Genomic DNA, 13421 nt, shown 5'->3' on the forward strand with positions numbered 1-13421 from the left:
ATTGCACTAATACAAACCTTTGACATTCAATGAAAAAACTTTGTTAAGGGTATGTTATGGTTAAGTTGCACTAATAAGAACCTATGAAATTCACTGAAAAAACATTGTTAAATGGACGTTATGGTTAAGTTGGACTCATAAAAAACTATGAAAATCAATGAAAAAACTTTGTTAAGGGGACGCTATGGTTAAGTTGCACTAATAAAAACCGATGAAATTCAATGAAAAAACATTGTCAAAGGGACGTTATGGTTACATAGCAAGTTATGCAACCATAACTCGTGGCACCACCGTGCACTGCTAAAAATAACACCCATGACATCAAAGATGACATCACAAATATGATTGATGACATCACTGATGACATCACATGTCTAGCCCCTTCTTTTTTTGTTCACTGACATATCTAGGCCAGGTGAGTTTATTCACTGACAGTCAAAAACTTAAATTGAAAAGGTATTACATTTGTAGATGTTGCTATTCCCACATTCAATCACGTTTTATGACGCACATACATAGGTAAAGAAGCAGGCCTGAAACACAGCAATCATTTCTATACGTAAAGATAATCATGTTGGTTATACACAGTAGCTCATGATAGTGCCTCTTGTTTACTTACTTTACTCTCTCTGTATAAGCCCCATATTTATATACATTGTGGTCTCTTAATGTTTTGTGTGTAGTAGTACAAGAATGTAGTAAGTGATGCATTATTACCTACTTAGTATATGTTTCACAGTATGCAAAAATGTGATACAGAAGCATTCACCGTTTTACTATCCAACATGGGAAAATTAGAAATATTACATCTCTATGGTGTATGCTGCAGCCAATACCTATGTATCTGTATGAGTACGTTCCTGTTCTAGGAACAACACTGCGATGGAATGTTCTTTGGAGCAGTACATTGCATAATGAAGTATGTAGTTCATCACACATCTCTAGATGGCCCCTGACACGTTTTTGCCAACATTACATTCCCAACCCCTTGTAAGGACTTCCTATGAAATTAAATGCACATGTGATGTCATCAGTGATGTCATCAATCATATTTGTGATGTCATCAAATGACATGGGTATTAGTCTTAGCAGTGCACGGTGGTGGCGCGAGTTATGGTTGCTTAGCTTACCATAACTGGTGAATTTCAGAGGTTTTTCAGTTTTACTTGTAACCATAATGTCCCTTTAACAGAGTTTTTTTACTGAATTTGATAGGTTTTTAGTAGCGCAACTTAACCATAACGTACCTTTCACCAAGTTTTTTCATTGAATATATATATATATATAGATATATAGATATATATATATATGTCTCCTAGTGGCAGTGTGCAGTGTGCACCGTACCCCTGCATCAGCATGTTCACACGTATTGTGCAAGCGTGGTAATCTTGGCCGGCCCAAAGTGTGGCGTGATCTGTGATTTGTTGCCGAGATGTGGGAGGGAGGCACATTAGCATGGCTCGCAGGCCCCCAAATTGTGTGCTACGCTTCCGATGTATTGATGTGTTTGGGGAGCACAATGCTCTGAGTTACTAGAAGTCTGAGTAGAGTACCTTTAGCGCTGTGCTCTGCAGGCAACGTGCTTCCTCCCTTCACGAGAGTTGTGCGGCAGGTAGGCAGCACAGCCAAGCTCCTGAGATGGGAAAAGACTGTGCAGACGGACACAATTTACTGCATATTTAATGGGGTGTGTGGTTGCCTATGATATGCCCAGGGGATGCAGTGCCCCATTTTTTATGTTAAAGCACTGGAGCAGCCAATTAGGCCAATCCTTGGGGATGCTACGGCACTATTTTGGGCTACTAAATGCTGAAAACCCAGGCCAGTCATTCTCCTCACAGTCCCATCTAATCAGCCATGATATTTGCACTGCAGATGGTTGTGAGGACGCAAAAAAACCCACGAAAAGCCATTTCGACAACAGAAGAATTTGAAATGCCATTTATCTTAGAGTCGCCTAGTATTGATTTGTTTTACAATACGCTGCTCAAAATAAGAAATGCATATCATTAAAAAAAAAGTAATTGATTGCCTCGTGCGCGCTAATTTAAGGAATGATGCATGCTTTGTTCATGAAGCTGGCACTTTGACGGAGGCAGGTAAGCGCGCCATGCATCATGCTTGGCCTTGCAAATACTCCCCCAGGTGTTCGGGGCGGAAGAGGAAGTCGATTTACCCTCCCATCCCGGCCTCTGGTCTCTGCATCCATGCAGGGAGCCAGAGGATGCGCCGCCCTGTTATCGGGGATGTTCTCAAGACACTGGCTGCTCTACCCATGCATCATTCATGCGATTAGAAAGTGCTAAGACAGGACAGCGATGAAATATTAAACTGCATTAAACTCCACATAAAATGATCAATCACCCGACGCTCCGCCAACCGTGCGGCAGCACCGCTGTACCCGGGGTTAACTATATCTCAGCGTCTCGAGTATATACACGTTCGGGCGACCTTTTAACAACTGCTTAACATAATGAAATACAAGACAAAAGTCTCCAAGACATCTGGTAACTGATTCTACTCTAGTGGAGCTGAAAATGAAAATGAACGTCCGCCCAGGACAGCTCTTGTTGTAGCTTCCGCCAAGCAGCTAAATTGCCGCCATTAATTGCAGGCCGCAGCCAAGTCATGCAGAAAGGCCGGGGCATTTGGTGGACAGCACACATTTTGGCATGATAGGTTTCCAGTTGCTTTTTGGTACCCAGCCAGCAACAACGTGAGCCATTTGAGCAGGATCTAGGCGAATGCAGCTTGGGGCAAATCCGTGTGCTCCGATTGGCTGAATATTTAATATTAATAAATTGGCTGAATAATAAAATGTTACACATATTTACAAGGAACTGTTCTGTTAAGGCTTGTTTAGGACTGACCTGGAGTCACAATGGAAACAGTACACCCCCATGAGTCTCCTAGTGCACAGGCATATGGTAGTAAAAGGTCGCAGAGGTCACCCATGAGTGTCCCGGTGCACATGCACATGGGCCATCCCGTGAGGGTTCCTGACAGCTTGCCAAGATCTCCAATTTGAGAATAAGGAAAACACGGCAAGGGTCGGGCGCTCCTAATCTGCCCGTCGATGTGCACAGGACACTGTGTGCCTTTTTCCCACAAGATTATATTGTACCCGCACCTGTTACAGAGAAGCATGCATAGAAAATAATCATGAAGCAACAAGAGGCCTATGTTATTGATCCTGTCACGGCTGGGGGGTTTCAGCTGACAACTCAGGAGCCGGACTCTCAAATTATGGTTCAATATAGTTTATTTTACAACACAAAACATGGCTTCAGAAAAACTGGGTAAATAAAAGAGGCGTTTTAAAGAAATTAAAACAATGCAATTTCAATTTCATTGAGGAGCATAGCCTGTCAGTTCGTGTCTCACAATACTATGGTTTCCACCTCCTTGTGGTCAAATTTAAGTCACATAGAGTCAAGGGGGTATTTACATTTCCCCTGCTAGGGGATCCCTGGACTTCTTCCCTGACTCTTTCCAATGTTGTCCTTGTAATCAGGATGCTGCTTTTTTTAGGTGGTGATCTCCACCTGCTGCATCAGGTGATGACACACATGAGGCCACAAAGTGAACCAGCAAGCAGGGTCCGAAAGGTGGGACTCCAGGAGCAACAGCGGATGATACACCAGAGGTTGCAAAGTAGCAAGGATCAGTATGCTGAAAGTACAGCAAATGAAGGAGCAAGGCTCCAGGAAGAGAAGGCGAAAAGAACAAGAATTAAGGTTCAAGTAGGAAGCAACAAGGGGGAATGCAATAAGGTGCACTTACCCCATTCTGAGCCGAGAAGAAATACCAGCATATTCGTATGAGAAATCGTAAATATCGGAAATAGTTCTGCCATCTTGGGATGGGCGCCGTTCCCAGAGCATCCGCAATCTTGTGTATGGTAACGGATGGAACTCTGTGCCAAATAAGTGGTTGCCCCAGAGAGGCAAGCAGCACCACCACCAAAGCAGCTCCAATGTATACTCTTGTGGCTTCTGACATTGTACCCGCATCCAAGAATGGAAAGGCCAGGCTTCCAGAGGTGCAAAGAATGGAATCTCGCGACCAGATAAGGTGAATGAACATAAGAGGGCAGCCATACCTTGTCCCCAGGTTGTTACAAGGGAGCTTCAGACCTTTTCTTGTCAGCTTGTTGTTTGTCATGGGCCTTCCAGCCTTTGAGGCTCAGTACCGCATCGTGTCGGGCATGATGTAGTCTGTGGTGATGGAATTTCAAGGAAGGTAGATGGCTTCTCTGCAAAGGGCTATGGGAAAGACTCTAGGCTGATATCCATATTATACAGTCAAAAGGACTCATCCAAATAGCAGAGTGGTTCCAGTTGTTATGGCTAAATTTGTCTGTAACCAACATGGATTCCCAATCATCCTGAGCAGCGGAAGTAAAGCAACGTGCATTTTGCTCCAGTGATTGATTCAGCTTCTACTTTTGCCCATTTGTTTGAGTGGTAACCAGCGGATGTCACCCTTTCTATTTTCAAAGCTTTACAAAGGTATTTCCAAATGTTTGAGACGTGTTTAGGCCAATGATCTGAAATAACGCATCTGGGAAGTCCATGTAAGTCGAAGATACCTTTCAGGAAGACTTGGGCTATCTCACTAGCAGTTGGCAACTTGGGTAATGCGGGAAAATGTGCCAGTTTGCAGCATGAATCTATAGTAACCATTATAGCAGTACACCTAGTGGAACAGGGCAAGTCCACAGTTAAATCTGTGCGTACAGTGTTCCAAGGTCCTGCGGGTTCTTTATCTTGGTACAGTTTGCTGTGAGGTAGATGATGTGGTTGCTTAGATTGAGCATATACAACCGAGGTAGACACATACTTCAGCATGTCTTTGGACCAAGGCCACCAAAAGTATTGTTCCAGCAGTTTTCTGTTGATAAGGCCCCACGGTGTCCAGCTATCAGGTTTTCATGGCAAATCTCTAGCACGCGATTCCATAGGGTGACTGAAGGGATTAACAAACTGTAATGTAAGAATAAGCACTTACAGGGATATCGTCCCAGTGATTAACTGTTTCAGGCTAATGTGTTCGGAGGAGACCAGATAAATAGGAATATGAATTGCTCGTCAAGACAAGGCATCGGGCAGAAGATTTTAACACCCAGAATGTAGGTAATCTTGAAATCATATTGTAGGAAGAAGCAGGCCCAACTTGCAGGTCTACTTGGATGACATATTGGCTGTTAGGACATTCCAATTGCTGGAGTAACCTCAGGTGATGATGGTCGGTTCTTACTTTGATGGTATGTAATTGACCTAAGGGAAGATGTCTCCACTCGAGGAAGGCATGTTTCATCGGAAAGAGTTATTTTTTCAATCACAGAATAATTGGCTTTGTATGGCACGCATTTCATAGACAAGTAAGTAACAGGTTGCTCCAGACCATAATCCATTGTTTGTATTAAGGCAGCCTCAACGGCAACCTCAGATGCATCCATTTTGGTGATAAACTGTCTTATTGTATCTATATGATGGAGGATTGAAGCAGAAGTAAACCACACCTGTAACTCATGGAAGGATGCAGCGGGTTCCTTCCTGCAATAAAATATCTCTTCTTCCCCTTCAGGGTGTCTGCAATGGGTGCACTAATGTGCAAAAATCGTGAAATACATTTGTGGTAGTGGTAAAAGTTTGAGGGACCCAAGATGTTCTGGACAATTTTCACCCTATGAGGATGTGGCCATTTTGATATCACAGTTATCTTTCTTCAATCCATGGAGACACCATCAGAAGACAGAACCAACCCCAGATAGGCAATTGTTGACAAACAGAATTAACACTTCTGCAGTCTAGCAAAACAGAGGTGGGAGCATAGACAGGATCTTCCTGCACATGGCTGACATGCTCCATATATAACATATTAATACACAGTACTTTAAATAGATGCCCCACACATTATTCTCATGCTCAAATGCTTCTAATAAGATTCTCAGTAATGAACACTCAATGAATGCCCTTACACTCTAGTGTACAGTGTACATCTTTTGATTATGTTAATATTAATGTTAATGTTAAAGGTATTTATATTGTGCACCATCACCACTGGAGTGGTCCTAAGGCCCTCTTGCAGATCTGAAAATTAGGGTGTGCAAAAAAGGGGGGGAATGGGTGGGTTAGTAGGGTGTAGTGGGAATAGGAATGTGAGAGTTGTGATTTGCTGTTGTCGGGTTCAGTTCAGTTTGCACCGTTCGTTGAGCTTAAGTGCAGTTTTTGGGTCGATGCGACTTCCCATGTGCTGTTGTGAGGGGTTATGTGCTGTTATTCTGTTGTAGTAGTGTGGTGCTGTACATGCATATTGCTGTACAGGGATGTGGTTGTGTGAGTTTCTGTATGGGAAGTGTATAGAGAAAGTTGACATTTAAGAGTTGGGTTAGCAGGTTTTATGAGAAATAATTAATATAGAAAAATTGCTACCATTATAGACACTACACATAACACACTTAATATGCTAAATGTTATTAATGAATATGAAGCTATAATTGTCCTTTTCCTCTATGTCTACTCAAGACCAATCAATCATTTCAGAAGTATAATGGCCATATAAATAGCAACTGCCTATCTCAATAGATATCCCTAGGCAACATCATAGAACGGCCTGCCCCCTCAATACCTCTCCTCTTTCACAATGTCATATTAAAGATGGGTAAAACAGGATGTTATACTCACTACAATCCTTGAAATGTAGGGAGATGAGAGATGGAGGTGGGATGCCTGGATGGTTTGCACAATCACAAAAAATTCTAAAATGTTTGAATCCAATAACCACCTAACAAAATCACCATGGATAGCAAAAAGCAGCCAAAATAGAAAAAAAAATACTTCAAAAATGTTCAGTGTCAATTGGAGTTGTCCATAGTGTCAGAAATAGTCCATTGTGAATAGGTGGTGAGCTGATTGCACGGGGTAGGGATATTCCCCATACAAAGCTTAGTCAAAAATAGCTCTTCTGCAAGGGCTTGCAAGAAGGGAGCTTCTAGTCTGCTTCTGGGTGGTACTTTCAGCCTCTGGTCTGTCTCGTCTGCTTTGCCCAACTCCACAAATCGCTCCTCAAGCCCTCCCCATACTCAGCCTTGTTATAGTTACGGAGATTTCTGCCTTACTAGCAGAAAAAGTAAGATGCTGCTTAGGTCATGCCTCACTATTAGCGTTTAGCTGGAGCAAGTTGCTTGTTCATGTCTAAAGCAAGGTTGACAATGCATTGTCTCAGTTTTTCACCCAGTTGTGAGTTGCTTTCTTATCATGCAATGGCTTTTTCCATGTTATCTGGCTTTTCTGGAAACGTAGTTGTTCTTCATTGTAGTTCCTTACTTAGACAATTGGAATACTCCCCATCCTGTTTGGAGTGCATCCCAGAAATATTGTTTATGCAATCTGCTTGAATGTTCCGTAGCAAAGATAAAATTGGCACACAGCCCAAACATCCAAAGTAAACGTAATTATCTGTTCTTAGATGGGAATTCTGCTCATGGTACAAATATATTTTAATGCAGTTGCATTATGTACATCCCTTTCTTCTGAGCCCATGACTTGAAATACCATACATGACTTGAGATACCGCTCAACCACAGCATTCAGGCTAAATTACATGTCAGCTCTTTTCTCTGGTTCAGATCGTGTGAACATCCTGAAGAAAGGTACTGTGGATTCAGGTAATATCTCAATAGCGCAATACAAGTATCGATGAGGTGGAAGAGACCTTCCTTTATTGTCTAAAAATATGTCCACAAAGTCAGAAAACTGGATAGAAATGGATTGCAGGGTAAACAGCATGGAAGGTCTGGTAAGATATCAGAGATTTTAAGGTGGCTTATTCGGTGAAGTGCATGCCTTAACTCAGATTCCTTGGATTACTTTCTGCTGAATATCGGTCGTACCGACCATGTTGGTAGCCCCAAAGACAGTGACAAATTGTCAAAGGGAAAACATGATGGTAAAAAACCATCAAGGTATAACAGGAAGCAGGGTACAACAGACGGGACTGCAGGAGCAACAGCAAATGATGTGAAGGAGTCAACAAAGGACCGGAGTCTCCCAGCAGCAGGTAAGCAGCAAGGATCAGTATGCAGAAGGTACAGGGAATGAAGGAGCAAGGCTTCAGGAAGAGGAGACATAAAGAACAAGAAGTAAAAGTCGACACTGACTAGGGGGGAAATGCAATTAATGCCATTTACCCCATTCTGCGCCAATAATAAAAACCAGTGTCTTAGTACTGGAGACTGGAAGCAGAATTTCAACATCTTGGGATGGGCACTGTGTCCAGAAAAGCCCCCATCTTGTGAAGGGCAACTTGTGGCAGTCCGTGACAATGATGTGGATGCCCCAGATCATCCAGGAGCGCCAGCTACCCAGGCAGCCATGATGGGTCATCAGGTGATTCCTGACACTGAGATTCTATTGGCTAACTCTGCCACAGTTCCTGTCAGCACAAAATGGTCAAGTGGTCATTCACTGTTGCACCCCTCCTCATCCTCATGTGCTTCTTCACTCTTTTTCTGATCACCTCTACCTTCCTCCTTCTTAAGACTCCACACTGATTGGGCCCTAGTCACCTCACAACTTACCTTCTCTTCTTCTCCCCTCTGTGATTCTTTCACCCTTCCGTTCTCTCTATTTTTTTTTAATGTTGTTACCTTTCATGTGTCCATGCACACTTGGTTTTCTTGTCCTTCCTTTCGATATGTTCCCACTGTCCACCACCCCCAATCTTTCCTCCTCGATGTTAATCTTTCCTAGCTTCTTACTGTGTTTCCCCTCCTCCTCATTCTAATCCACTCACCATGTTTTTCCTCTCGCCTTTCTATTGCTCACATCCTCCTTCTTCGAATCCACTCTTCAGACGTTTCTCCTCCCCTCTCTCCTGTTCACCTCTTCCTCCTTTTACGCCCCTCTTCAACTCTTTCCTCTCTTCTGTTTGATTTATCTCTTCTCCTTCCCCTTTATCCAGGTCTTTCCTCTCTCCTTTCTGCATTCCTGAATTCTAGTCTCACACAGCTGTCCCAAAATTCCCCACAAAGGCCAACAGTCCAACTCATATTGTTGGCTAAGAGCACACTACACATATGCCTCTGAAATATGTGTTAATGTCCATGGCTGTGGATTCCATTTAAGCATGTTTGGGCACTGCCAAAGGTGCCTGAAAGTAGAAGCGATATTTTCTTGTTTGCTCTACTCTAAGCACAGCATAAGAAGAACATGGGCATTGTGAGATCACTGTGAGGGGGACCTCTAGAAGCCCCCTGAACGCAAGATAAAAGGAACCCTCGACTCAGTTCCATATACTAGCACCGCAGTTGTCTGGCTCCAATGCCAGCTCCAGTGATAACTACTCCCAGAGGCAACACTTTAACCACTCGGACACATATTTGTGTGCAACCCAATCATGGGTAGGCTCAGTGATAACAAAACTATCACAGGCCCAACTGTCACACTAGCCCATCGTCTAGCCTGCCCCCTTGACAGGCATATTTTTATTAAGATTGTGGTTTGAAACCCCACTTTCCTCTGTTTATTTGCAATATTTCTCATGATTGCAGGCACAAAGAATGGACCGAGGAGGAATTGGGGAATTTATAAGAAATGGCCAGTGGGAGGAAGAATAAGGAGGTGGTGAACCTTTCATTTCATAGTTAAGGTAACTAGTGCATTATGGGTACCTTATTTGACAAAACCACACAAGAAGTAGCAAAGTGCTTCTGGGATGGTGGATATTTAAGGCCTTTAGAACGGGATGCCCTGAAAATGGTGCTTGACAACACTTCTTGGTGAGCTCTCTTGTCTGATTGTATTCCTGTTTTTTAGAAGTGGAGTTGGTATTTCCCTTTTGTTCTTACTCCCACAAACCTTCCATTATGATCCCTGTGCTGACTATCTTGTCCAACAGGAGTGCTCTGACTAGCTTCTGCTCATGAGTTAAACTCTCGGCATGCATGTCCATGCTTTATCCCTATTCCAGTCAACCCTGAGCACTTGCAAACAAAAGCATTGTTAGCTGATCTTCCCTGTCATAGTGCCCTTTCCTGTTTGCATCGCCTGGCTGCTGGTTACTGGTTTACTTTCAGTCTTGCTCGCTTAGCATGTTATTATAGCCAGGAATAGTGTTTTGCTGGCATTCATTCCTAGTTGCACCCCACTGTATTACCCACTTCCTATAGAATATTTTCTTCCTGACCCTTATTTTGCTATGCTTGGTTTTCCCCATAAGGCTGTGTTTTCTTTTTACCAACTTGCAGCTTAAAATAAAACTGCAATCCAAGAACTTGGAGGACCTGCTGGAGCGACATTGCCCCTCACTTCACAAGGGGTAAGGAACTTGTTTGTGTGTTACCAAGAGGGTCAACAACCCTTAGTAATAGTTGGAAAAACTGTAATCCGTTTATGTGTCCAGCAAGTAACTGGGTCCTCCCGATACTTCAGTGGATGGCAAGCCTTCTTCCTGGCAGGTTGACGCAAATGCTAGTAACAATAGTCTGGAATTCTGAAAACCACGCAATAGTCTAAGGGCAGATTAGTATCTGATACCCCATTAGTCATATTACCCTATTAAACCCTTACAATATTCTAGCCTGCCCATGTCAAACTAAGGCCCTTGTAATAACTGCTTACAGATGCCCAATACTCATTGAGGGTAATATATTGTAGCATGCCCCACACAGGCAGAGGTTAGTGAATTTTGCTGTCAGAGGCCCAACTCTTCTTTTGCTAGCCCCTGCCTCTTATGGAATAATGCAAGCATTAATATTACCTGCTTCCAGAAGTGACAGGGCTAGTAAATATGAGTTCAATAGGGCAAACCTAACTCTCCTAGTTGTTCTGGCATGGGAATAGCATAAGTGTGGGACAAGTCACCATTGAGGCAAGGAGCCTAATATTCCATGTGGCTTTTATGCTAGCCTTATTCCATCACAGGAAGAAGGACGTTCAAAGCACTGTTTGCAGTGGGCTAACTGTCCTTAGGTTGCAGTTCATAAATGTCCTTTCCTTTGGAGTCTTATTTCTGCCTGATTCCAGTACTGGCAGTATCCAATGAAGTCTGGTGCCAGAGGCCAAACATTCATGATTTGTGCGTTTTTAAGAAACGTTTTCTTTCAAAATGTTGATTTCGAAATTGAAATGTTTTAAATACTCCAACCCCTAAATTTAATGGCGTCCCCTTAACACACTTCCCAGTCCACACAACTACACTACACGTCTACCGTTGTATAATCTTGGGAAATTGTCAAATTAAAGAATTAAAGTGGATTTTCAAAATTAAGGGAGAGAGCTTCAATTTAATAAGTTATTTTCTTGTAATAATATAGGCTTCAAACTTTCCTCTTCCAAGCTGTTTTATTTTGGTCATCTGCATCACATGGAGGTGACAGTGAAGAATGCTTCCAGAGGACCATCACTCACTGGGGACACAATTATGGCCTGTTCTCATCATAGGAAGGCGCTAGGAAGAGTGCTCAGAGAGGCCTATCTTCACTTTGTCCCAGAGAAGTAGTCTTCCATAACAGCATCACAGTTGGGTTCTTGTGAATACTCATTAAGCCAAACATCCAATCTCACCCTAAAGCTCCAATCATAGGTCAGAGAAGATTGTGGGTAGGGTCAGTTATAAATCTGGTTTAGGGCCTGATCCCCATGTGGGATATCCTATTTGAGCTGCTGTTTCATGTGTGGGCTGGCTACGACCGCAGCCTCTGTGTCTGGCCCGCATTCCCTCTATGAAGCATACAGCACATTCACAATGACATACTCTTTCCAAAACAAATCCCACACCATATTCTGTACATTCAGCACTTTGGGAAACCAGACAGACCAACCAAATTAGGAATAGGGCCCCCAATGAGAGCATCAACCAAATACATAGAATAATTCCTGCAGCCACTTGTGGAATCACTAGAATCATCTTTCAGTTATACCAGGATGTATTCTGCAGGACACAGGAAATACCCATGACATACAACTACTGCCTACTAACTCTAGGTGTAACTTTCCTCTAAACATGCATGAAACGTGATCTGGGCTTAGAGACAGTACACATGTCCCCAAAATAGAGTCAGCTTTCAATATAAAACACAATGGTATGATTCTGAAATTATCAAATTCATTTTAGCTTACAACAGGCCCTGTTTTGATCCTGAGAGAATAGACAAGCGCATGCTACTGAAATAGCAGTCAAATCACTTCTCTTATCTGCCACCCTCTACATGGAACATTTTAGAGTAGTACTGAACTGGACAGATCTTGCATTCCTACACAGCCACGTCACATTTGAGGCAGGTACATAGATGATATCATCATGATGTGGGATTGAGATAAAGATTCCCTAGACACCTACTTACCATTCGTTAATCCGAACACATACAATTTGGAGCTTGCCATGCACTACAGTAGAACCAGCATTAACACCTTGGGCTGGATGTGCGGCCAATAAGGCTACTTGGAACAGAGGCTGTATTCATCAGTACAAGCTAACAGTCCATGCAGCCTGATTGGTTTGTGTGTCTGGGTATTGTCACTTTTACAAACGTATCCCACCCAGCAGCCACCCACACAATCTTTAGCACCTGTTCTCCCATGGTTCAGGTACTAACATATCTAATCTATTCACTATTCTAATCCAATTTAATCTAACTTAATTTATTCTAAATCTAATCTAATCAATTCATATCTAATCTATTCACAATCTCGGACCTGCTTCAGCTACTGTGACCTACTCCCTCGCCTCTTACCCCCTGCTCTCACTGTGGCCCACTGTGCCCCTGCAGCTCTTGCCATCCTCAGACCTGCATCGTCAACCGAGGTCTCACTCTGCTCCCCTCTTGCTGGCCCTTGCCCCTGACTCACTCTAATCGCTCTCCCTGCTATGCTTCTTTCTCTCGATACCCCTACTCTCCCTCCCCTCCCCCTGTTTCCCCTCCCTTTCCCCTCTCACAATACCCTTCATCCTTCTAATGGCCATCTCCTCTCTCAATCCTCCCCTCTCCACCCACACCCATTCTGTCCCTCTCCCCAACACCTCATCTCATCGCTGCAACCTTATCTATCCTCCTCTCACTAACACCTCTAATGCCTTTGACGTTGCCCTCTGGAACACCAGATCGATGCAGTCCTTGACCCTTTCCTACGCCTTAAACTTCAATTTCTCTGCATCACTGAAACCTGGATCCCGCCTCACAATACCTCTGTTCCTCCCTCACCTCCTCCTCTTCCTCCTTTGAACATGTTCCCCGCTCTACTGGCTGTGGAGGTGGTCTTGGCCTCCTCTTTCGCCCACACTTCACCTCTTCTCCATCCCCTACTTCTCTACCCTTGTTCCCATCCTTTGAATTCATGTTCAAAATCGTTCTCCTCATGCTATCTCTTTCCTCATCATCTACCGCCCCCCCGGTCCAGCCTGCTCCTTTTATGAGG

This window comes from Ambystoma mexicanum, chromosome 2p (assembly GCF_040938575.1).
Source record: "Ambystoma mexicanum isolate Mex_15411 chromosome 2p, UKY_AmexF1_1, whole genome shotgun sequence".
Taxonomy (NCBI): Eukaryota; Metazoa; Chordata; class Amphibia; order Caudata; family Ambystomatidae; genus Ambystoma; species Ambystoma mexicanum.